Here is a 23,443-nt window from a genome sequence, read left to right as displayed (position 1 = left end):
GGTGACTCCTGACCGGGATTATGGCTGGTACTCGGACCCTGCAGCTGTCTCAGCCGCCACCCCCGCCTCTGCCCAGGGTGTCCCCCCACCAGCCAGCTGATGGCTCCTTCCACTGGCCTTCAAGGCTCTCAGCCCTGCTGCCTGTGTCTGCGGCCCCAGAGGAGGTGCTCCGGGGCAGCGTGAGGACAGAAGGAATTTCCAGCGCCAGGCCCTGGCCCCTCCCCCCAGCCTGTCTGAGCCCCCCCCCGCCCCGAGAGTGGAGTTTGAGGACTCCCCTCCTGGCAACCAGCCGTGAGCCCCCCGGGACAGGGCCTGGGGCGGGTCCCCCACAGCCTTGGGTCAGCGCGGCCCTGGCGAGGGCTGGGAGCCGGCAGCCGAGAAGGAATCAGCCTCGGTTTACGCTGGGCCGGGTGCTGGGCGCACGTGACCTTACGACAGCGGGGACCCCTCAAAGGGGACCTGGCTGTGAGGCTGCGGAGAAGGCGGCGTACAGGGCCTGGTCGTGGCCCGAGGAGGCAGCCTGAGTGCTGATGGCCGGTGGGCGTGGGGCCCGTGGAGGGCAGCGTCGCAGTCTTTCTGTCGCTGCGTTTCTGTCTCATCTACAACCTCCCCACCGCCTACACAAGCAGAGGGGTCGTGACTCCCCACCTGCAGCCACCTCCCAGCGTCACCAGGCTGGCCGCACATGGGTTCACGCTGGGCCTGGTGTGTCTTCCCGGGCAGGGGCCTGTTCTGCTGGGTCTCCTGGCCTTGTGACCTGACCCCTCGACAGCTCCCGTTTTATTTCTCTGCATTGACTTGATCTTTCCTTCATGCTTCTGGATTTCAGTTCACAGGCAAGTTCCCCCCCCTCGGATGTTACAGAGGAATCAATCCGGGATTTCTTCCAGCACCCATACGGGTTAATCTTGTGTTTTTAAATTGTTGAGGGCAGTTGGGAACGTGCTGGCGTGTGGCATGAGGCACAGATCTGCTCTCACTCCGTCCCCCTGTTCTCCAGTCCTCCCAAAGCCACTTCTTCAGAAGTCTCTTCCCCGCCCCGATTTGAGGGGCCATTTTTATCGTAAAGCAGAGGTCCAGATGTGAGTGGATCTGCTGTGGGATTTTCCAGTTCAGCTGCACTGCTCTCATCTCCCAGGGCCGTGCTGCTTTGATGATGCGTGTCCTAAATCTGTTTTATTGTGTGATTTAATATCTTCGCGGCCCTTTGTGTTCAGGGTTACCTGACAAGTCTCGTTTGTTTGTTCTTCCCGATGACCTTTACAATCAACTTGTCTGGCTCCCAGGAAAAGTCGGATGGTATTGGATGAATGAATCTGGCGAGACTGGCATCCCTCTGGCATGGGGTCTTCCTGCCTGCAATCGTGGTGTGTTGGTTTATCAGGACGGTGTTATGGTTTTGTAATGTAGCTTTAGACAGTTGTTGTTAAGTTTATTCCTAATAACAAGAGTTGTTCATTGCCGTCACAAACGGGGTCTTCTCTTCCATTGTTTTCTGGAGTTTTTTTTTGGTATACATGGACACCGTGGATTTCTGTCCCTAGGATAGCCTGTGACGTCACTACCTTCTGTCATTTGTTTGCCGTGGTCTTTCCTCTGGTCCTTTCGGGCTTTCTGGGTGTGGAACTCAGCCAACAGATGCGAACTGCTGGTCGGGCGGGGAGCGCTGGCCTCCGTCGGTCACTCTGGCTGTGACGGGCGGGCCGGCTCCCTGTGCTCCTCCTGAAGGCGCGTGACGGCCTCCGGTGGAGTGCCGTGTGTTTGTTCAGATTGGGAGGTGTCCTTCAAGGCCGCCATGAGGGCCCGGTTTTAACGTGACAGTGTTGACTCTCGTCAGGAGCCTTTCCTGCATCCGGGGGCGGGTCATGTCTGAGGATGCCCTGATGTTGATCCTCTCGCTTTCCCTGGTAACCCCCAGGGTCCCGGTGTATCCTTCTCACTGTCCTATCAGGTTACACTTTCTCGTAGAAGAGTAGGGACAGGATGAATGGCAAAAAGGAGGACAGCCACCATCCCAGCAAGAGGGACAGCTTTTAGGGTCATGGAGTACTCCTGCCTCCTCACCTCCCCTGGTCCTGGGAACCCGCAGAAGCCGCCGAGGGTCCATGCCGAGGCCTGGGGGCTGCAGCTCCCTGGGGAACGCTGGCCACTCCTGCATTTGGGCGGTATGTCGGCTGCCACCGGCCTGGCGAGAAATGTCCCCAAACCCCTGCTCTGGGTGGGCCCTGGGGCAGGCCTGATGGGTCCGTCTCCCCTGCAGGTGAGCGGTGGGCAGGAGCCACGCTTCTGTCTGTTGTGGGCTTCCCAGGTGCCCTCCCAGCCCTGCGCCTGCTTCCTAGGGTGGGGACTGTTCTTCCCGCCGGCTGGAGCGCAGAGGAGGGGCTGGATGGTGAGGAGAGTGGGGAGTGGGATGGGTGTCTCTGGTGCTTTGGGATTTCATGCGGTGATTCGAGCCCCAGCCTGGACCCCACAAAGCACATCTGCTCTGCGGGTTGCTCCTCAGGTCCTCTCCTCACGATAAGTGCCTGAGCTCCTTATCCAGCTGGAGACTGAGGCTTCAGGAGGCAGCAGCAGGAAGGGGCCAGGAAGACCCTGCCGAGCGGGACCCAGACTCTAAGACTGCCCTCCTACTGCATGTACATGCTGGTGGGCCCTGGGGCCACGGAGAGGACTGGGGCCCGGGACCAGGGTCTTGGTGGGCTTCACTCCCTCTATATGAGTTTGCTCAGGCTGCCGGAACAAAGTTCCACAGACGGGCAACTTAAACAACAGATGTTACTGTCTCCCAGTCCTGGAGGCTAGACAGCCGAGATCCAGGTGTGGGCAGGGCTGGTTCCTCCTGAGGCCTCTCTCCTTGGCGTGTAGACGGCCGTCTTCTCCCTGTGTCCTCACGTGGTCACCCCTCTGTGTGTGTCTGTGTACCTATCTCCTCTTCTCATAAGGACACCAGTCCTATTGGATTAAGGCCCCCTAATGACTTCTTTTTACCTTAGTACCCTCTTGAAAAGCCCTGTCTCTTTGTACAGTCACTTTCTGAGGTGCTGGGGGTTTGGGATCCAACACGTGAATATTGGGGGGGACACAGTTCAGCGCATAAGGCCCCCCGAGGGTCTTGGGTCAGTTCCTCCACTGCTAGGAGGTTCCCTCTTGGGTTTTCAGTGGCTCCAACAGCATCTGGTTCCCGGGTTGATGTGAAGAGCACCACGTGCCCCCTCCTGGGCCCTGTACCCAGGCAGCTGTCAGCACCAAGGGTCCTGAGTTCAGGTGGGAACTTACCATGTCCTTATGCAGCTCAGGCAGCGCCTCTGGGTGCAGCTGGGAGGGTGGGATGGAGAGTGGGTCAAACTCACATAGGCCCAGCCCGCAGGGACCCTCACGTACATGCCCTGTGCTCCTTCGTGTGTGAATCTCCGCCGGGAATCACCACTGATGTGCCCGTGGGATCCCAGGCCCTGCGCTGGGGGTGGGAACCAGACCAGTGGAGGGGCTATCCCTACGACAGCCCTGGGATGGGGGCTTCAGACCTGGTCTGGTCCGGCCTGCACTTTCCTCTCGGACTGGCCAGGAGTACTTCTCACGTTCAGACAGAGCTCGCTGTCGCAGGTTTCATGGTGCAGTGTGGCCCAGAGCTGGGGGAGGTGGCTGAAGGCCCGTGTCACATCCTTGCTGCCCCCCTGCCCACCACCCTTTCTCCTTGGCACCCCCTCCGCCTGCTGTCCTGACATCTCTGAGGTTTGCCTGCCCCCTGCTGGCCATTCTGTGAGCTGCGGGCACAGTTCCCCCAGCTGAGGCTCAGAGCTCAGTGTGTGCTGGGGAGGGGAGAGGTGGATGGTCCTGCACCCCTTTCCCTCTCCCTCTGGGACCCAGGATGGGTGTGCCAGTGAGAAGCTCCCCTGCCCTGAGCAGAGCCCAGTCCCACTGGGGTCCCATCTCCCTTTCCACCCCTTTGAGGGCAGAGACCCTGTGCCTCCTCCCTTGTCCCCCATTCTCTCACATCAGCCACCTCCCTGCCACCTCATGTCCCACCAGGTGCCCTCTCCACACAGCAGCCATTGGCTGGGAGGGCTTTCTAAAACGAAAATCTGATCATTCCAGAGGCTCCCCGTAGCATTTAGAATAAACTTGGCATCTCTCTTAGCCCCCAAAGTGCCACACATTCAGGGACCCCTACCCCCACACCTCCTTCCACCTCTCTTGCTCCCTCCACTCCAGCACACTATTTGCTGACCCTTGGACACTCCTGCTGCCTCAGGGCCTTTGCATGTGCTCTGTTCTTGGCCCAGCTGTTTCTCTGGCATGTTACAGGACCGGCTTCTTGTCCAGTTTCAGGCCTCGGCTTAGTCGTCACTGCCTTGGTGCACCCTCCTCGACCTGCCATTTGTGGGGTCCCTTTCCCTCCCTCCCATCGCACCCTACTCTTTTCTCAGCAGTCTGGGTGTGACGGGGGCACTGGGGGTGGGTTCCATCTCCTCGCTCCATTCCACACTCCCAGAGGGCGGGGGCCCAGAGGCTGCGCTCACCCCACATGCCCAGCAGAGTGTTTCTGGGGTTTGGACCTCCCTCCTATGAGCCCTTGTGCCCAGAGCTGCCCCCGTGGGACACCCCCAGTTGCTGTGTGGTCCTGGGCCTCATTTCCCCCACCTGTAAAATGGAGGGGTAGGCAGGACGGCCTCAGACTTACCTTTCTGATGGCCTTGCTGGGGTTTCCAAGGACTTTCCAAATCATTGGCCATGTAGAAACGGATCCTTCGAGATGGGTTTGAGCTGGCTGTGTCGGGCTGCCACTGGAGAGTCACGGCCACAGGGGGAAGGGGGCGTTGGGGTCACAGCAGGAATGAGGCAACCGTGGGGCCCAGCCTCCAGGGCAGGCGTGAATTATGTTCAGGGTAGGGCCCCTAAGGAGGTGCGAGGTGAGGAAGGACTGGGGTAGGATGTGTCTGCAGGGATGCTGAGGGCTTCCCAGAGGAGGGGACCCCCTGAAGTAGGAAGGGGAAGGGGAAGGAGGAGGGTGTGGGGGGTGGAGAGGACAGGCAGGGACCCCTCCCACAGCTCACAGCCTCCAGCGTGGGCTGGGTGAGCGCAGGCAGAAATCAGGGGCTTCCTGGGGGGGCTTCAGTCTGCAGGGGTGGGAGGGGTTGACCAGGCAGAGGGGCCCCGGGTGCGGGGGTGGGGAGTGGGCTTCAGAAGCGGAGGAGTTTGCAGCCCCTGGAGTCGGGCGGCCTGAAGCTGGGCCGCGGAACACCAGGTGGCGCTGTTGTCCGCCCCATGCGGTGCCGCTGGCCAGGGCCCAGAGCGCGGAGCGAGCGGGGAGCCAGACCACAGCCGAGCCCGGAGGGGCGAGGGTGGGCTCCGCGCGAGGGTTCGGAGAGCAGCACGATGTTTAAATGGTGGAAAAAAGTCATTCAAAGCTGTGTTTTCCCAGAGAGCCCATATTTCTTCATTTCTTTTCCTAGCTCGGCTTTTATGGTGCCAGAAAGCTGTTATCTCAGCTCGGTGTAAGGAAGCCCCAGGGCGGCCTCTGAGGGATTAAGCTTTCTGCTGAACCAGGGATATTTGGTGGGCCTGAAAAAGCCATTTTGGGAGGAATCTCATCTCGGCTGCGGGTCTGTCCCTGGACTGTTAAGGGGCGCTTCTGAGATCTGAGCCTTGTCTGTGGCTGCCCGGGGAAAAGGGCCACTTCTGGGGTTGCCAAGACAGCTCCTGACATGGTTCCTGAATTCAGAGCAAGCCCTGTGTGTGTGTGCGTGTGCTTGTGTGTCTGCTGGTGCACATTACCACACGCACGCGTGTGCAATTGCGTGTCCGCGTCCGTGTGTCTGTGTCCGGGCTTTGTGCCTGCGTTTCTGTGTGTGCGCGCACCCTGGGAGCGAGTTCTGGGTTGGGGTGGCTCCTCTGTGTCACCCCTGTCCTGCCGCTGTGGCAGAAATCCCCCCCTCCGCAGTAAGAGACCCTGCCCAGCCCAGGTGAGGGGCTGCCTTTTTCTCTAAAATCGAAGACTTCCCCCCCCCCCAATCCCACACAAAGAGAGAGGCACTTGCGGCACAGTACAGACGCAGGGTGTCCCGCACCTCTGGTGGCGAGCATACCAGGGAATTGTCCTGCCTGCCTGTGGTGAAAACCCCGGGAGCCGCGGCCCAGAGGCCTGGGGGATGAGGTCATCGCTGCGGCTTCCTCCCTCGCAGCCGAGGCTCCCTCAGCCCCACCGCCTGGCCCGGCTCTCCCGCCAGCTGCATCTCCCCCCAGCGCGGACGAGACCCTGCGGTTCTCTGGGCCTCAGTTTCCCAGCTGCACAAGGAGGCCCCACGGGGACTCTATGGGCCCCTGGAAGCCCTCGGTGGGTCCCTCGTTTCTGTGGGACAAGGTGCAGACTCTGTCCCTGGTCCCCTTGCCCAACTCACACTCAGCAGGGGCCCCTGCAGACCCACACGGTTCCGGTGTCTGCTCCCCATGTCCCTGAAACTCCAGTAGAGACGGCGGGTTCATGTCCGGGCTGGTGCTGCCACCATCCAGAGCCCGCCGTGTGCACGCCCTCTGCAATGTGCTTCTCTCAGGAGGGGCCCGAGCCTCACATGGGGCTGAGTGACTTAAGTCACTTCTGCCCGAGGTCAGGGCACCGGCAGGGGCCCAGGTTTTCCATTAACAAACCCCAAGGTCTTATTTTCTCCGTGGCCGACTCCTGCCTGGGCTGCTCGCCTCACTCAGGCCTCGCCTCTCTGCTTGGTGAACTCCTACATATCCAACAGAGGCCCGCTTCTGCAGAGTCGCTCATGGGATGCCTTCTTGCCCACCCAGTAGTGTCACCTGCCTCTGCCTCTGGACTGCAGGGTCCTCTGGGAAGACCTCATCTTCCTGCTGCAGAACCTTAAGCCCCTCTGCCTCTTTGTCCCCGGCATGTGGGAGCCGTGTGGTGAGGATTGCTTCCCACCGCCCGGGCCTTCTCTGATGTCCTGCCTCAGAATGTTGTCCGCCCCCCTGGTGGACTCCGGTTGGGGTGTTCTCTCCTATGTTTGTTCAGCCAGCAAATATTTATTAAGCACCTACCACGTGCCAGGGCCTGTGTGCAAATAGGTGTGTGCTCTCCAGGGCAGGACACAGGCTTCGTGTCTGCACCCCCAGGACCCTTACCGCAGGGCCCTGTGTAAGAGGGGCCCAGTGCCTGAGTGAGGGGAGGGTCTGACCCCCCATTCCTGGGAGCTGGAAGGCAGGGGTGCACGCTCCCTTCTGCGTGCACACCTGTGTGTGTGTGCACACACATGTTCTACTAGGCCACAGTTGGACTGTTGCCTGGCTCAGGCATCTGGGTTGTCCCTCTGCATGGCAGGGGATCTCGGCCGCCCCCCTGGGTAGCCGACTTTCCATGCAGACCAGAGCCTCTCTGGTTTCGGGGAGAAACACTAAAAGTTAAAGAAGCACCTGAAACAACCGTAGTGCGTGTTCCGGATGTTTCTGTGCTGGTGAATGGAGAAGGGCAGGATTTCTTTTCAAGTGGCTCTGGCAGGTAGGGGACAGGCGGTGCTGACTGAAGCTAGTGGGCTCCGGGTGCTGACTGCACAGCCTGATGGTGTGGAGTGGCCTGCGGCTCTGCTCGGCGGGACTTAGGGTAGCTCCGGCTGAGGCTGCGAGGGGGCATCTCTTGCTCATCCGCCCTGAGGCCCTGCTGGTGCTGACCCCAGGGAGACAGAGTGGAGGGATGCCGGCCTCCAGGACGGGGAAGGGGTGGAAGGTGGACGTGGGGGGCCACGGCTGCTGCTCGGGCAGGTGAGGAAGGGGCTGACCTGAACCGTGCGTGTCTGGTGGGGGCAGGCCACTGTGGGGCCATCCATGCTGAGCCGGGGGGTGGTGGAGGGAGACCCAGGCAGCCCCGCAGCTCCTCCTGGGTCTGGGTCCCTGCATGAGTTTGCGAACAGAGTCTTAGGGGCCACCAGGCAGAATTTGAAACCGCTGCCTCAAGGGGACTCAGCCATCTTGCCAGAGCCCCCGTGCAGGTGGGTGGGGACCTCTGCCCCTCCTTGGTGATTCTGTGGACGCCGGCCTGTGCCACTTCTAAAGCCCCCTAACCCGGGGGCCCCTGGCCCTGGGCTTCTGCTCAGTGCATTCCCTCCTCACTCCCTCTGATGCCCACAGGCCCTTCTGTCCACCCCCGGTCAACGTTCGTGTTTCATCGCTTCTCCCGGTGTTCGTGGCACGTTTCGGTGATGGTGTGTGGTTGTCAAAGGTTTCTGGCCTCCTAGATCGAGAGTAACTTCCGCCCTCTCTTCATGGTCTCCTTCCTGGGCTTCGAGGGGCGAACGTCATTGTCCCACTTTATGTAGGGGACCGTCCCCAGGCCCCCGAGGATGTCTGAGCCGGAAGAATCCAAGGGCTCACGGCTTGTGGGGCCCAGGGCGGCGGCTCAGGCCGTCCCCACCACGGGGGACATAGTTTACCCCCCCGGGTCCCCCCATCCTCGAGGAGGGGTGTTGCAGGGTTTGGGCTGGCTGAGTTCCTGGCCTGGAGGCAGCTGCTCCTGAGGGGGACAGCTGACATTCCTTCATGCGGGGTCTGCCCTCAGCCGAGAGCCGTGAAAACAGGAATCCTCAGCTGTAACCGGAACCTTCCATGGGTACGCCGGCCCTGTGTGTAGAGGGGTCCTACGGTGACTCGTTTCTGTGACAAAGACACCCTCTGTGAAGCCCACAGCGGGTCTCACGTTATCTGTTGCAGGCCAAATTGTCATATCCATCAAGTCTGTTCAGAACAGGGCACGGGGGGCTTGCGCAGGAGGTAGAGGAAAGTGTGCAAAATGCTGGAAACTTCCCTAATAAACACAGAACCCGATCCCGGGCCAGTGGTCTGGGAGGTCCGTACTCCCAGCAGCCGGGCATGTCTGTCCTCTGGGGCCTGTGCAGAGGGAAGAACAGGCCCCCCTGGGATGGAGGAACCTGGGGGCATGCTCAGCCGGCAGTGCTCCCCGCCCATGGAGGGGCACAAGGGGCCGTCCTCCTGCAGCCCCCGAGTCACCTGGGAAGCGGGACATCTGTTTCCCCCGCTTCTCCACCAGATCACCTCTCCAGATTCCCCAGGTGCCGCGGGGGCCGTTGGTTTCAGCCGTGTCTCCTGAAGGAAAAGGGAGGTGGCACTGGCTTGTGCCCGGAAGTGGGGCCTCTCGGGTCCCAGGGAGACTCCACGATGGTCAAGGGGAGGTCCTGGGGCCCTGAGACCAGCCAGGGCCGGGCCGGCCGGGCCCCACTGCCCCGCCCTAGGCTCCGTGAACCGCCAGAGGCCGAGCCTGACTGTTTGTTTCCATAGCATTTCCTGTTTTCAAACTATAAAGCCACATGATGCAAGGTGAACGCTGGATCTTGACTGCCGGGGGGCGGACGGGGGGCTTTGCCAGGAGTGCTGGGGAGATCCCCCTGGCCGGCACCCCTGTCTGCCCTGGGCTCTGCGGGCCGAGGCCCGTGTCTCTTCAACCCTCTTCCCAGAAGCCTGTTCCGCTTTGTCCACAGGCCCTGGAAGGAGCCGGGCAGAAACACGGGGCGGCCTCATCTCCCTTGGGGGCAGGAGGAACCCGGGGCCGGGATCGCTCAGGTGCAGGCTCAGCGGGCCCCATGGCCTCTCCTGGCACCTGAGGTGTGTGGTTTCCAGATTTTTCTCCCCGACACACCCAGGTGTCTGGCTGGTGTCACATTCGCCACCTCTGCCACTGCCCCCCCCCCCTTTCTTTCCTCTTTTCAGAACCATGATGAGTCAGCTCCAGGTTGGTAACTGGAGATGCAGCCGCCCGGGTCAGGGTGCAGGCGTGGTGGGCGTGAGGGGGCACCGCCGGCTCTGGTCCATGGGGGAGCTCAGCTCAGCCTCCGGTGTCAGCAGGAAGGGCCCTTCAAGGGCAGGCGCAGGACTCCCTCTGCCCTTCCAGAAGGTGACAACTGTACAAGGAAGGCGGGGGGCTCTTCCCACACACCCAGGCCACCCATCAGCCAGCCCCAGAGAAGAGTCCCCACGTGGCGCTTGGCTCTCTGCGGCTGTGGGTCTGACTAGCAGGCGCATGCCATGAGGGAGGTCTCCGCTTCCTGGCGCTCCCAGGCCCGGCTCCTGGGTTTTCTCGCCGCCCCGCCCACCAAAACAGGGCAGCACTCATTGTCAGCGTCTCCCTGAGGCCCAGGACAAAAGTCAGACGTTGTGGGGGGGGCCCACTGTGGGCCCCACGGGCTCCTGCGTTCTGGATGTAGTGGGATTAGAGTGTGCCGTCGGTGGGACAGGTGTTTCCTTTATGCCCGAGGGCTGGAAAGAAGCTCGTCATTAAGTGCCACATTCAGTGGGGTCTCCCGCGCGGGCTCGCTGGAGGGCCGGGTTTTGTTGGGGCCTCATTTTTACATCTGACCCCGGCCAGCTGGAGTGCCTTGTTTTAAGCACGGGGTAACAGCTGACATAACATAACGGGGCTCAGGCTGAACAGGCAGCCGTGTCGCCGGGCGGGGGCCTGGCACGGCACTCCACGTGGGGGCTCCTGGGGTGCTGCCCTGGGGAAGTCGTCAGGGATAATAGGATGAGCCTGGTGGGGCCTCGTGGCCGTGGGGCGCATCGCAGTGGGGTCCGCCAGCTGTCGCCGCCCGGATGAGTGGGCTGACCAAGTGGCTGGTTGCTGGGCGGGGGCTGGAGGCTGTGCAGGTGCCAGAATAATCGCCCCAGGATACTGCATTCAGATGGGTTATAATCACGTTCTCTGCCTCCCCAGGTCATGCAGAATGGAAACCAGAGGCCCCGGCTGTGCAGCCATTGAAGTGTGTCATTGTGTGGCTTCAGGGCAGAAAGAAGGGGTCTCAGTGCAGCCTTGTGGGGCCGAGGGGCCGCCAGGCCCGTGCAGCCAGGCCCCAACCCCCTGCCTCACTGAGCCGACCTCAGGGCTGGGGCGCGGCAGCTCCTTCCACTGCACTTTCAACCTCCCAGTTATGAGACTGGGTGATGGCTGGGTGTACTGGGTGGGGCGAACGGGGAAAAGGGGGCTGTGGGTGACCCCCAGGGAGATGCCCTTGACCTGGGCCAGCCCAGTGTGCCCGGAGTACTGTCCGTCAGCTCCTTCCAGGCCCCTGGGCGGGCCCCAGCGGGGCTCAAGAGAACTCGATGACACTCATAAACACAGAAGAGGCCCGAGAAGCCCTTCAAGCATCTTTAGGGTCATGGGAATTGGGGGCGGTGGTCCCCGCCCCAAATGAGCTGGCCTCTACTGCAGGTGCTGATCCTGCGGTCCTGCTGGTCACCTGGGGCCTGGGAAGGCGCGCTGCGGGCCTCGGCCTTCACAGCTTCACTTCCCCATGGGGGGCAGCTGCAAGCAGAGCCCCCCAGCCCGAGGCTCACGGTGACGGGCACCATATTTGCACTTTCAAGTGGACCTAGCCACCACTGGGCCAGAAGTACCCTGTGCTGAAAGCCAAGCTGGGGTGGCTGCACGCTGTTTTCCCAGCTTGGTCAAGGTCAAGGCAGCTGAAGGAGCAGGTTGGGGAAAGCGTGCCCGGTGCAGCCGGATGCCTCATTGAGAGGCGAGCGTGCAGAGGCACACACAGACACAGCACCCGCGGTTACACCAACACACCAGAGATACTCACAGGCACATACACGGGCACAGGCACACAGGGAGGCACACACGTGTGGACACACTCACGTGGCGTGCACATTCAGGCACATACACATGTCTGCATGCACACGTGCACACAAGCACGCTCAGCCCAGAGCTTCGGGCCGGCAGGAGCGAGACCCCCTTGGGGCCACGTTCCATTTGCACATTTAATCCAGAAACTGTCAGCACGGGAAGCCTGGACGAGAACAAAATGTCAAGTGTGTGCTGAGAGGCGCAGCCTGCCCCCTTTCCTGGCGGGCGATGATCTGGTCAGTTTCCGAGCACGATGAGCTGAGAATAATTTGTGCATTCAGAACAGGGTCCGGTGGGGAGACCTGGGGGAAGGGCGGGTGTCTTTATTTCATTTTCAGTTTCTCAAGCTGGGCCTGTGTCTCTTCTCCCCGACCGTTCGTGGAGCCGACTGGGGAGGGTGGTGATGGGTGTCGCTGTCCTTGGGGATGGGGACCGGGCTGGGGTCCGTTTGCTACTCTTTTCTCAGTGTTGCCGACTCCACGAGGTTCCGGGGCCCAGTGATTGCCGTGAAAGTCTGGCCTTGACCACAAACCCCCCATGATCACGCTGCTTTCAGGGTGCTGGTGAGCAAGACTTAGTCCCTGCTGTCCAGATCCTCTGAACTTTCCCCAAACACCCACCTTGTGCTCAGGGTCTCTGCTTCCATCTCAGGCTGGAGGTGATTTTCTCTGTAATGAAGACATCTGTTAGACCACTTAGTGGCTCTGGGACACTGGGAAAACACCCTCTCATCCTGGGGAGTTTGTAAGAATTTCTAGTTCCTCCCCAGTGTTCAGAGAGCCCGTCATAAGGTTCCATCGCTGATCCCCATGTAAACGGGCAGCCGAGGGGGCTCAGGGGGCCTCTGGACCCCTCTTGAGAAAGAGTGGCAGGGAGGCAGCAGGCCTGGGGCCTCCAGGGTTGCACCCCTTTCTGGTTTGGGGTAGGCCTGAGAGAGGGGCCGTGCTGGGCATGGCTCTCCAAGGCCCCGGAGCCTGGGTGTGCACTAGAGACTCAGGGAGGTGGTGGGGTCCGGACCTCCGAGGCTGCTGGTGGGCCCTCACACATTCCCGCCCCTCTCCGGGCTGTGAGATGGGGACATACAGTGTGGAGGTTCTCAGCCCAGAGCCGACAGCCTAAAGGGTCAAAGGGACAGTGGGGGACAGTGCCCCCTTCTTCCTGGCGAGTGTGGAGTGGCAGGGTCGGTGGTGCTGGAGAAGTGGATGGGAGGGCCGTCCGTACCCACCAGGGCACCTAATTGGGAGCCAGTGACCTCAATTAGATGATTGTTTGCAGCACCTGAGCGGAAATCCAAGGGGGAGAGACGGACGGACAGACAGACAGACAGACAGACAGACCCATGTTTGCCATGGCAGCACGTGTGCCTGGATCTACACAAGGCGCTGTAGCTCCCAGGATATTTCCTCTGCTCACTTAAACCCAAACCAGCTCTACGGAGGTATCGTTGACGGGCGATAGACCGCCGTATTTATAGCGCACGATCTGATAAACCTTGACACGTGTGGACGCCATGAGACCGTCACCACCATCAGGATAGCAAGCACATCCATCACCCCAGAGTGTCCTTGTGCCCTTGAGATCCTTCCTCCTGCCCTCCCCACTCAGGAGGTGCCCACTGGTCTCTTTCTGTTGGTATAGATTGGTTTGCGTTTTCTAGAATTTTCTACAGATGGACTCATCCACTGGTGCTCTTTCTGTCTGGCTCCTTTCGCTCAGCGTCGTTATTCTGAGGTTCATCTGGGCTGCTGCGTGTATCAGCAGTCCATGCTTTTCCATTCCTGAGTTGTGTTCCACTGTATGGGTGTCTCACAGTGGCTTTATCCGTTCTTGTGTTTATGGGCATTTGGGTCATTTCCAGTTCTGAGTGATTTGAAATACGTTTGTGTCCAAGTCTTTGGATGGAGTTGTGTTTCCTTTTTTCTTGGGCAAATACCTAGGACCACGATGGTTGGAGAATATGATAGGTGTTTGTTTAAGAAACTAACGAACTGTTTTCCAAAGTGACTGCACTGTTTTGCATTCCATCCTCACCAACACTTGGTACGGTTGGTCTTTTTCATTTCACCAATCTAATAAGTGGGTAGGGGTATCTCATTATGTTTTAATTTTCATTTCCTGATGACTAATGATGTTGAGGATCTTTTCACGTGCAGTTTAATTGGCTTCCTTGTAACTTCTCGGGTAAAGTCTTTTCAAATCTTTTGCTCATTTAACGATTGAGCTGTTTGTCTTCTTATTACTGGGTTGTGAACGTTCTTTGTATATTCTAGGTGCATGGATACATGTTTTACAAATATTTTCCCTAGTCTGTGGCTTTCCTTCTCATTTATTTAATAGTGTCTTTTAAAGACTAAAAGTTCTCAATTTTAATTGTCAAATTTATTTCTTTTTCCTTTTATATGCTTCTCGTGCTTTTTATGTTATCTTTAAGAAATCTTTACCAAACATGTAATTACTAAGACTTTCTTCTGGTAGTTTAGTTTTAGTGCTTACATTTAGGTCCATGAGTTAATTTTTGTATACTATGTAAATTTTGGGTTGAGGTTTATAATTTTTATATGAATGTCTAATTATTCCAGTGCCCTATGTTGAAAAGAGTATCTTTTACCCATCAAATCACCTTGACGGCTTTTTAGAAACTCGATCATAAAAATGTGGATGTATTTTTGGATGCTTTGTTCTGATGCACTGATCTGTTAGTATGGCTCATGCTAATACCACACTGCCTTGATCACTGTAGCTTTAGAAGTCTTGAAATAAGGTAAATCCTTCAACTTTGTTCTTCTCTTTCAAGTTGTTTTGATTATTCCAGATCCTTTCCATTTATATATACATTTTAGAAGCTGCTTGTCAGTTTTTACAAAGAAGCCTCGTGGGATTTTGTTTGGGACTGCATCAAACCCAGAGATCAACTCGGGGGGAGTCGATCTCTTACCAATATTGAATCTTCTGAGCCATGAACATTGTATATCTCTCCATTTATTTAGATCTTTAGTTTCTGTCAGAGGTGTTTTGTAGTTTTCAGTGTAGAGGTCTTACACATCTTTGGTCAGAAACCTAAGTATTTCGTATTTTTTATGCTATTGTCAATGGTATTTCTTCATTAATTTTGATTTCTGGTTGTTCATTGCTAGTATTTAAAACTTGGTTAATTTTGATATATTTATCTTATATCTTGAGACTTTTCTAATGCACTTCTTAGTTCTAGTAGCTTTTTTTGGTGATTCCATTGATTTTTTTTACATTGATCATGTCTGCAAATAAAAGCAGTTTTACCTCTTCCTTTCCAATCTGGATGCCTATTATTTTTTTCTTGCCTGATTGCACTGGCTTGCCTCGCCGGTACATGGTTTAACATCGACGGGAAGAGTGAACATCCTTGCCTTGTTCTCAATCTTAGGAGAAATACAGTTAGTCCTTCACCATCGAGTGTGATGGTGTGTGATGTCAGTAGGTTTCTGTAGATGTCCTTTATTAGGCTGAGGAACTTCCCTTCCAATACTAATGCTGAGAGGTTTTTTATTTTTTTTTATTTTTTTTTTTAACATGAATGGATGTTGAATTTTGTCAAATGCTTTTTCTATATCTCTTGAAATGATGATACCTTTTTTCTTCTTTAGTCTCCTAATATGGTGAATTATATTGATTGATGTTCAAATGTTAAACTAATCTTGCATTCCTGGGTAAACCCTACTTGGTCATGTTGTTTTACCTTTTTTGTATATTACTGGACTTAATTTGCTAAAATTTTGCTAAGAACTTTAGCATCTATGTTCACAAGGGATATTGTCTGTACTTTTCTTATGTTTTGGTTCTGGTCTCAGAGGAATGTTGGTGTGGCAGAGTGAGCTGGGTGGGGTTCTCGCTCCAGTTGGGAGAAGAGCTTGTGTAGACCCAATCTTATTTCTTCCCTACACGTGTGGTGGAGTTTATCGGTAAAACTCTCTAGGCCTGAACTTTCCTTTGTGAGAAGGAAATGTGTTAACCAGATTTTGAATGAATTTAATAGACATATTTAAGTTATCTGTTTCTTCTTGAGTGAGCTTTGGTATTTTGTGTGTTTGAAGAAATTTTTTCATTTTATCTAACGTGTTAAATTTATTAGCATGAGTTCATAACATTATTCTTTTAACATTTGTAGAATATGTAATAACGTCTCTTCTCTCATTCCTGATATTGGTAATTTGTGACTCTTTTCTTTTCTTTTTTTTTTTCTTTGCTGAGGAAGATTCACCCTGAGCTAACATCTGTGCCAATCTTCCTCTATTTTGTATATGGGTCACCACCACAGCATGGCTGATGAGTGGTGTAGATCTGTACCTAGGAACCAAACCCAGGCTGCCAAAGCAGAGTGTGCCAAATTTAACCACTAAGCCAGGGGGCTGGCCCTTTGTTTTTTAAATATATATATATGATCAATGTGGCTAGAGTTTTAGTGACTTGATTGATCTCAAAAAAATCAACTTTTGATTTTGGATTTCATTGAATTTATTTTCTTTTTTTGTTATTTCATTTCTGCTCTGATTTTTATTTCTTTTATTTTGCTTATTTAGTTTTAGTTTGCTCTCTTTTTTCTGGTTTATTAAGGTAGAAGCTTAGGTCGTTGACTGGAGACCCCTCTTCTCTTCTACTATAGGTGTTCGGTGGTATACCTTTCTCTCTAAAGACCGTGTTGGTTAGGCCTGCAGATTTTGGTGCTTTTCTTATTTTCGTTCCCTTCAAAATATTTTCTAATTTCCTTTTTGATGTCTTCTTTGATGCATGAGTTATTTAACAGTGTATTACTTACTTTCTAAACATTTGGGGATCTTCAAGATACCTTTCTGTTATTGATTTCTACTTTATTTCATTTGTGGTCATAAAAAATACTTAACATGATTTAAATCTTTTAAAATTTATTAGCACTTGTTTTATGGCCCAGCATATGGTTTCCCTTTGTAAATATTCTGTTGTCCACTTGAAAAGAGTGTGTATTCTGCTGTGGTTGGGAGGATTGTTCTGTAAATGCCAATTAGGTCACTGTGGTTGGCAGTCCTCGAGTGAGGTTGGTGTCCTCTTGTACCCTTACTGATTTTCTGTCTACTTGTTCTGTAGATTATTGAGAGAGGAGTATCAAAATCTCCAACTGTAATTGTGGATCTGTCTTTTTGTTCTTCCAGTTCTAGTAGTTTTTGCTCAATGTATTTTGAAGCTTTGTTATTGGGTGCGTTGGTATTTAGAATTGTTATGGTCTCTGGATGAATTGAGCCATTTATCATTATGAAATGACCTTGTTTATCCCTGATAAATTTCTTTGCTCTGAAATCTGCTTTGTCTGATATTAATATAGCCAGTCCAGGTTCTTTTCATTAGTGTTAGCGTAGTGTATCTTTTTCATTTGTTTTACTTTTAACCTATTTGTGTCTTTATATTTAAACCGTGTTTCTGTGTGGAGCGTATAGTTGAGTCTTATTTTGTGAGTCAAATTAAAATATTTTTCTCTTGAAGGATAACTTAAGCTCATTTGCATTTATTAACGTGACTGATGTTCTTGGTCTCAACTCTTTCATGGTCTTTTATAATTATGTGTCATTTGTCATCGTTGCTGTGAGAGTTTTCTCTACAGGATGTGTATTCTTTGCTCTTTAAAAATATGTTGGTATTCAGGAAGCCTTGTCCTTTCCTTCTAATAGTTACTTTCGTACTTACACCTTTTAAAATTTCTGTAATCCTTGTCTTCTCACTTGATCCTTCACTGTCTGGCTTGCTGGTTCACATTGATATCCTCTAACTCCCACCTGCTTCCTGTGGCACAAACAACAAGCTTATTCCATTTTCCTCTTTTATAAGTTTCAGGCTGCACAAACCCCAGATCAACAACTGAATACTCAGAGGGTGAGAAATAAGTGATGTGGGGTGGGGGTGGCATCCTCAGTAGAGGGGTCATAGGTGGCCACATTGAGCAGTTGACTGTGGGGCTCTGTGTGAAGGTGAAGGACTGAGTCATGCATACATTTCGGGGGCAGAGGGGACAGCACACATCAAGACCCTGAGCAAGCGTGTGCCTGGCGTTCGTGGAAGGAGTCGAGAGGAAACCAGAGAGCAGAGTGGGCAGGTGAGGTCAGGGCCTGGGGCAGGGCCTCAGGGCTGCTCTGGACGCTTGGCTTTTAGTCTGCGATGATGTGAGGGACTCAGGGCTAGCACCTCTCCTCTGACTGGTGGAGGACAGGCTGAGGAGGGCTGGGCAGTGGCAGCGAGGCACCTGCGGCTGTCAGCCTGATGGTGGAGGGTGGTGGCTCAGACCCAGATGTACCATGGACACCTGTTCCTATTTGCACACATCTTGCAAGCACAGAAACATGGGTAGGAAGCGTTTACACCCCCAAATAATGGTTCCTTCTGGGAAGGTGGGTCGGAGAAGGCTTTTACTGATTCTGATAGGTTTTATTTCTCCAAAACATCTGAACCAAGTACAACAAAATGGAGAAAAATAAAGCAGGGGATGGGGTTGGAACACATACTTTTTTGTCGTGTTATTTGCTGTATTCTTAGGTCTATTTAAAAGACTTCATATCGAACAAGCAGAAAAGTCTCTGTATAGCTGAGAATTTTCCATAGCAGTTCGTATGCCCTCTCTCAGCCTTGTGGGTGTGGTGGGTACCCTGACATCCTGCAGGGGTCACGGGGACACGTCTGCAAATGGCTAAATTCTGCTAAGACATTTCTGGAGTTTACGGATCCCTACAGGGAAAACGTTTCCGAGGAGGGGTTTGTTGATGTGTGGGGAGGAGAGGCGTGATGGCCCACTTCAAGGGGAGGGCGTCCTGCTGCAGCGCAGGTGGCTCGCCCCAGGGCGGCATGTGCTTGTCTGCGTGCACTTGCACACATGTGTCTGTATGCACATTCAGCGTGTGTTCTGCGTGCACATTCATGCGTGTGCGTGTCGTGGTCAGTCCCTAAGATGGCAGGCACAGGGACCTTCTGCCCCTCCTCTGCCCCTGGGCCGGGCCCAAGACAGCCCCAGGAGCAGGTGAAGCCTGAACTGGCTGGCAACTGCGGGGTCTCTCACCACCACCCCGTCCCATCACCCCCTCCCCGCCCACACCTCGCCCTCTTCCCCAAGTGCCCCAGTCTTTCACCGCTCACCGGTTTGCTCGGATGCTGGTGTGAGGCTCCCGGGTCCCGACCCATTTCCTGAGCCCTGGCACCCCGGGGCCAGGGGGCATCTCAGTGGCCAGTTCCAGGTGGTTCCCGAGGGGCTGCGAGAGGCTGTCCCCCACCTGGCAACACCGGGCCAGGTGCTGTGCCCTCGAGGAGGGCCCTCGGGTGCGGGGGACCCTGAGGGAGGCCGAGTGCCGCCCGGTGTCCTGGCCGTGGCTGGTCCCGTTTCTGGAGGGCTCTGGGCTGTCTGCTTTTCCAGGAACTGCTCCGGGGGGCCCATCGTCTGTCCACCCGGCTGCAAGGTTGGGTTCTCTTGCCCCCCAAGTGCCCAGGATGGGAAAAGGAGGCGGTCTGTGTGCTGTGGCCGCTCCTCCAGCAGGCAAGCTGCCCGGGCTCCCACGGGCTGCTCTGGGGATGCCTGGTGGGCAATAGACAGGAATGGCAGCACGCGGCCATCTCTGGGCAGCAGGGAGGCCCGTCCACAGGCCCGATTGGCCCTTCTGTGCGATGGAATCGGGGGGACTTGGCCCGCTGCGTACTGTGCCACCCAGCACAAGCCTCTGTCTCCACTCTACAGGGTGTCGGGGGGGGACCCTGGTGCCCCTTTGTGGTTGGGATTTGGAGGGCTCATCGTCCTCGGGCCGGGAGGGACAGACCGGAACTGAAATGCATGTGTCCCAGCGGTGGCACAGAATGGGGTTGGCAAGCATTTCTGTCAGGGGCCCGAGGGTGACTATCTCAGGCTCTCAGGCCACACACGGCCCCCAGCTCCACCAGTGTAGGGTGAGAGGGCATGGTGTGTGCCAACAAAACTTCATTTTTAAATTAGAATTTTAAAATGAATAGACTACTTTTTACAGCATTTTTAGGTTTGCAGAAAAACTGAGCGGAAAGTACAGAGTTCCCATATACTGCCTCTCCCATATAATGGGAGTCCCCCATTATTAACCTCTTGCATTCGTGCGGGCATTCATTATGATTGATGAACCAGTCTGATTCGTCACTATTCACTCAAGTCCACAGTTTGCAGCGGGGTCACTCTAGGGGTTGTACACTCGATGGGTTTTGGCAAATGTGTAATGGCGTGTACAGTGTCATACAGAGTAGTTCACCACCCTACAGATCCTCTGTGCTCCTCCCAGAGAAGGACCCTCTAGCCATCTCTCCTTTCCCCAGAGCACCCCCCCCCCACTCTCTTTACTGTCCCTAGAATTGGCAAAAGCAGGCAGCCACTGGCTTCAGCCACGGTGAAATGAGGCCCCTGGCTCAGACCTCGGTGTGGGGAGTGGCCTAGAGCCACACGTTCCCCCTGGGGTCTCCACACGCAGCTCAAGGGGCGCCAGGCCCTCCCATCGCGCCACCCCCATCGCAGGTTCTCGCCTGGCATGCAGGGGTGCCCTGGGCTGAGCAGGCCTGGGCTGCCAGCTGACTCCCCTGTGAGCCGTCTAGAAGTGGGGGCCCTGGGTCCAGGTCCCCCCCTCAGAGGCAGGGTGGGCCCTGACTGTGGTTCTGTGGCCTGAAGTTGTGACTTTTCTGGTTCTTTTTATTTTCCGTAAGTGTTCACGCTGCTTGACCATGAAATGGGCTGCGCTCTGAGCATCCCCGGAATGAGGGCATCCCGTTGAGTCCTCCTGGGCACAGGTCTGGGCTTGGCTGCGTAGGGGTCAGAGGTCCGGCTCTCTGACCTGGGGTCACCAGGCTTGAATGAGGACCTGGGCCTACACATGCCCCGTTGCTGTCTGGCGTGGGCTTCACTCTGTCCCCAGTCTGGGCTCTGCTGTCCCTCGTCCAGAGCGCACTGGTCGCTCCCCTCCCTCGGCCAGGCCGCACCGACACGCACCACATGGCGGCCGGGGCGGGCCTCTTCAAAAGGCGACTCAGATTCGGTCCCTGCCTTGTTTAGAACCCTCCAGAAGCTTCCCACGGCTGTGAAGCGACACCCACACCCCTCCCTGTGACCCACAAAACCCCTCAAGGCAGGGTCCCTGCTCGGCTCTGCCAGCCCCGCCTCCCGGACGCGGCCTCCCTGCTATCCAGCCTTCGCCGCGCGGCCCTCCTTTTCCTCCAGGCTGCAGCTGGAGTCTCCCGTCCCCAGGGAGGCCTGCCCTCCACCCTCGTCCTGTGGCCCTCGCTGACTCGCAGGCAGTTGGGTACCATCCAGAGAGGGGACCTTTTCGGTCATGGTGCTGGGGGTCTTTGCAGGAGAAGAACCTGTGATACCATGGTTGGATTCCTTCCACGTGGGGTACCCTCACTGTCACCCCACTGCCCCCTCGTCAGGCCGCTTTGGGGATTAAATGGTGTGGGCGGAAGGCAGAAGAAGCCAACAGACTCGGAAGGTCACAGAAGGCCCAGAACTCTGCAAATTCCCTTCTGAGCAGCTCCGAGTGTGCACGGGGGGTGGGGGGAGCTGGAAGGACGCCTGAAGTGAGCTGAGTGCCCGGCACTCAAGGGGCCGGGGACACACTTCCCGAGGTCAGAGTGCCAGGGGACACCCAAGCCAACACATGAGCCCAGGTCCCCCGGAGGCAGATGGGGCTTGGGCAGTGAGTCTGAGGGCTGGTGGAGATGGCTTTCTGGGTAGGGGACGGTCAGGAACTTCTGGAAGGAGCCTTGAAGGGGGAGCTGGGCCTTGAGGGCTCCCTTGGCTACAGGGTGGGCAGTGGGCATCACCAGGGTCAGCCAGAACCGGGCTGCAGATAGGGTTGGGGTCCCAGGTGTGAGGTGTAGACATTAGCTGGACTTCGGGCTTCCTCAGCACCTGTTTCCAGAGCGTCTCCTGTGTGCCCCGCGGTGTGACAGGGAGACCAACGGCGAGGTGGTCAACAAGCGTGCTGCCCTCAGTCCTGGGGGGCACACTGAGGAGGACGCCTGTGGGGACACCTCTCGTGGGGTTGGCAGGGGGACAGCAGCACAAGTCCCCAACAACAGGGAGCGTTTTAGACAGGAGGCAGGGGACTGCAGTCAGTGGAGAGAGGGAGGCCGTGCAGAGCTGGTGCCGAGCTCCCTGGTCCACTCTGGGCAGACGGGGCTGATTTCTGACTAGGGTTTTTTTTTTATATAAAATCTCCAAAAACCAGATCTTTGATTTAGCTTATCTTTCCTTTCAACATATTAACTTTTTTTAAAAAATGATCAATTTACTCATCCATCTTGTAGGTTGGTTTCATTATTTTCCTGATGTCTTCTTATTTTCAATTTAGATTTACGGAGGTCTAAATTTCGTTACAGTGAAATTTCTCCTCTTTAGGTGTACAGTACAGTGCAGTGAGTCCTGGCAAATGTTTGCAGTTGTGTAATCACCCCTGCAATCAAGATCTAGAACATTCCCATCACCCCCAGAAGGTCCTCAGTGCCCCTTGGCAGCTCAGCCTGCCCCCGCACCCCCAGCACCTGGTAATCACGGATGTTTCCTGTCCCCGTAGTTTTGCCTTTTCCAGAACGTCATTCGAAAGGCATCCTGCACTATGTAGCCTTTGTGTCTGGCTTCTTTCACTTAGCAGAATGCATTTGAGCTTCATCCATGTTGTGGCTTGCGTTCAGTACTTTGTTTCCTTTTAATTGGAAAGGATAAAATGTACCACAGTTTGTTTATCTATTCACAGGCTGATGGACATTTGAGCTGTTTCCAGTGTTCGGCTGTTATGATTAAAGCTGCCCTGATTATTGCATACAGGTTTTTGAGTAGTCATATGTCTTCATTTCTCTTGGGTAAGTCCCTAGGAGGGGGTGGCTGGATGATGTGGTCCATGCATGTTGACCTTTCTAAGAAACTGCAAACTGTTTTCCATGTTTCGCTCTGCTCGTCCCGTCTCTGTGGGACTGTTCCGCTCGTCCCGTCTCTGTGGGACTGTTGCAGTAGTGCTGCTTTCTCATCAGCACTTAATATTGCCTGATTGGTACATTTTAGCCATTCTAAAGGCGCGTGGTCGTATCTCACGGTAGTTTTAATTGCGTTTCCCTAGTGACTAATGATGTTGAGCATCTTTTCCTGTGCTGATTTGCCATTCATACATCTTTGACGAAGTGTCTGTTCACTTTTTTGCCCATCTTAATGATTGGGTCATTTTCTTATTACTGAGTTGTGAGAGTTGTTTATATGTTCTTGGTATAAGTCTAGATATTAGATTTCGATGATCAGATTTGTGTTTTGCAAATATTTTCTCCCAATCTATGGCTTCTCTTTGCTTTTTCTTCACAGTATCTTTCAAAAGAGCAGAAGTTTTCAATTTTGATGAAGTCCAATTTTTCAGGGTGTTTTTTTTTTTTTTCTGTAAGGTTCATGCTTTTTGTGTTCTGTCTAAGAAATATTTGCCTAATCCAGGGTTACAAAGATTTTCCTTCTATGTTTTCTGTAGAAATTTCGTAGTTTTACATTTTATATTTAGATCTGTGATCCATTTCAAGTTTAATTTTATATATGGTGACAGGTATGGATCGAGGTTAAATCTTTTTTGCATGTGGTTATCCAATTGTTCCAGCACCTTTTTTCCATCGAATTAGTTTGACACCTTTGATGAAAATCAGTTGACCATGTGCATGGGTCTGTTTCTAGACTTTGTAATCTGTTCTGCCACCACCACACTGTCTTGATTAATGTGGCTTTTATAGTAAGCCTTGAAATCAGGCTGTGTTAATCCCTCAATTTTGTTCATTTTCAAAAGTATGTTGGCA

The 23,443-nt window shown here is 54.7% G+C and overlaps 1 protein-coding gene across 3 annotated transcripts in view; it reads left to right on the top strand.

Moving 5' to 3' along the window:
- The window catches only part of KCNQ1 (potassium voltage-gated channel subfamily Q member 1), a 356,534-nt gene that overhangs the window by 55,293 nt on the left and 277,798 nt on the right, over positions 1 to 23,443 (top strand). The window lies entirely within an intron of this gene.

This window comes from Ceratotherium simum, chromosome 34 (genome assembly GCF_057802395.1).
Source record: "Ceratotherium simum simum isolate JZ-2026a chromosome 34, ASM5780239v1, whole genome shotgun sequence".
NCBI classification, from domain to species: domain Eukaryota; kingdom Metazoa; phylum Chordata; class Mammalia; order Perissodactyla; family Rhinocerotidae; genus Ceratotherium; species Ceratotherium simum.
Note: the sequence above shows the minus strand (reverse complement) of the source record. Positions and strands in the feature narration are given on the sequence as shown.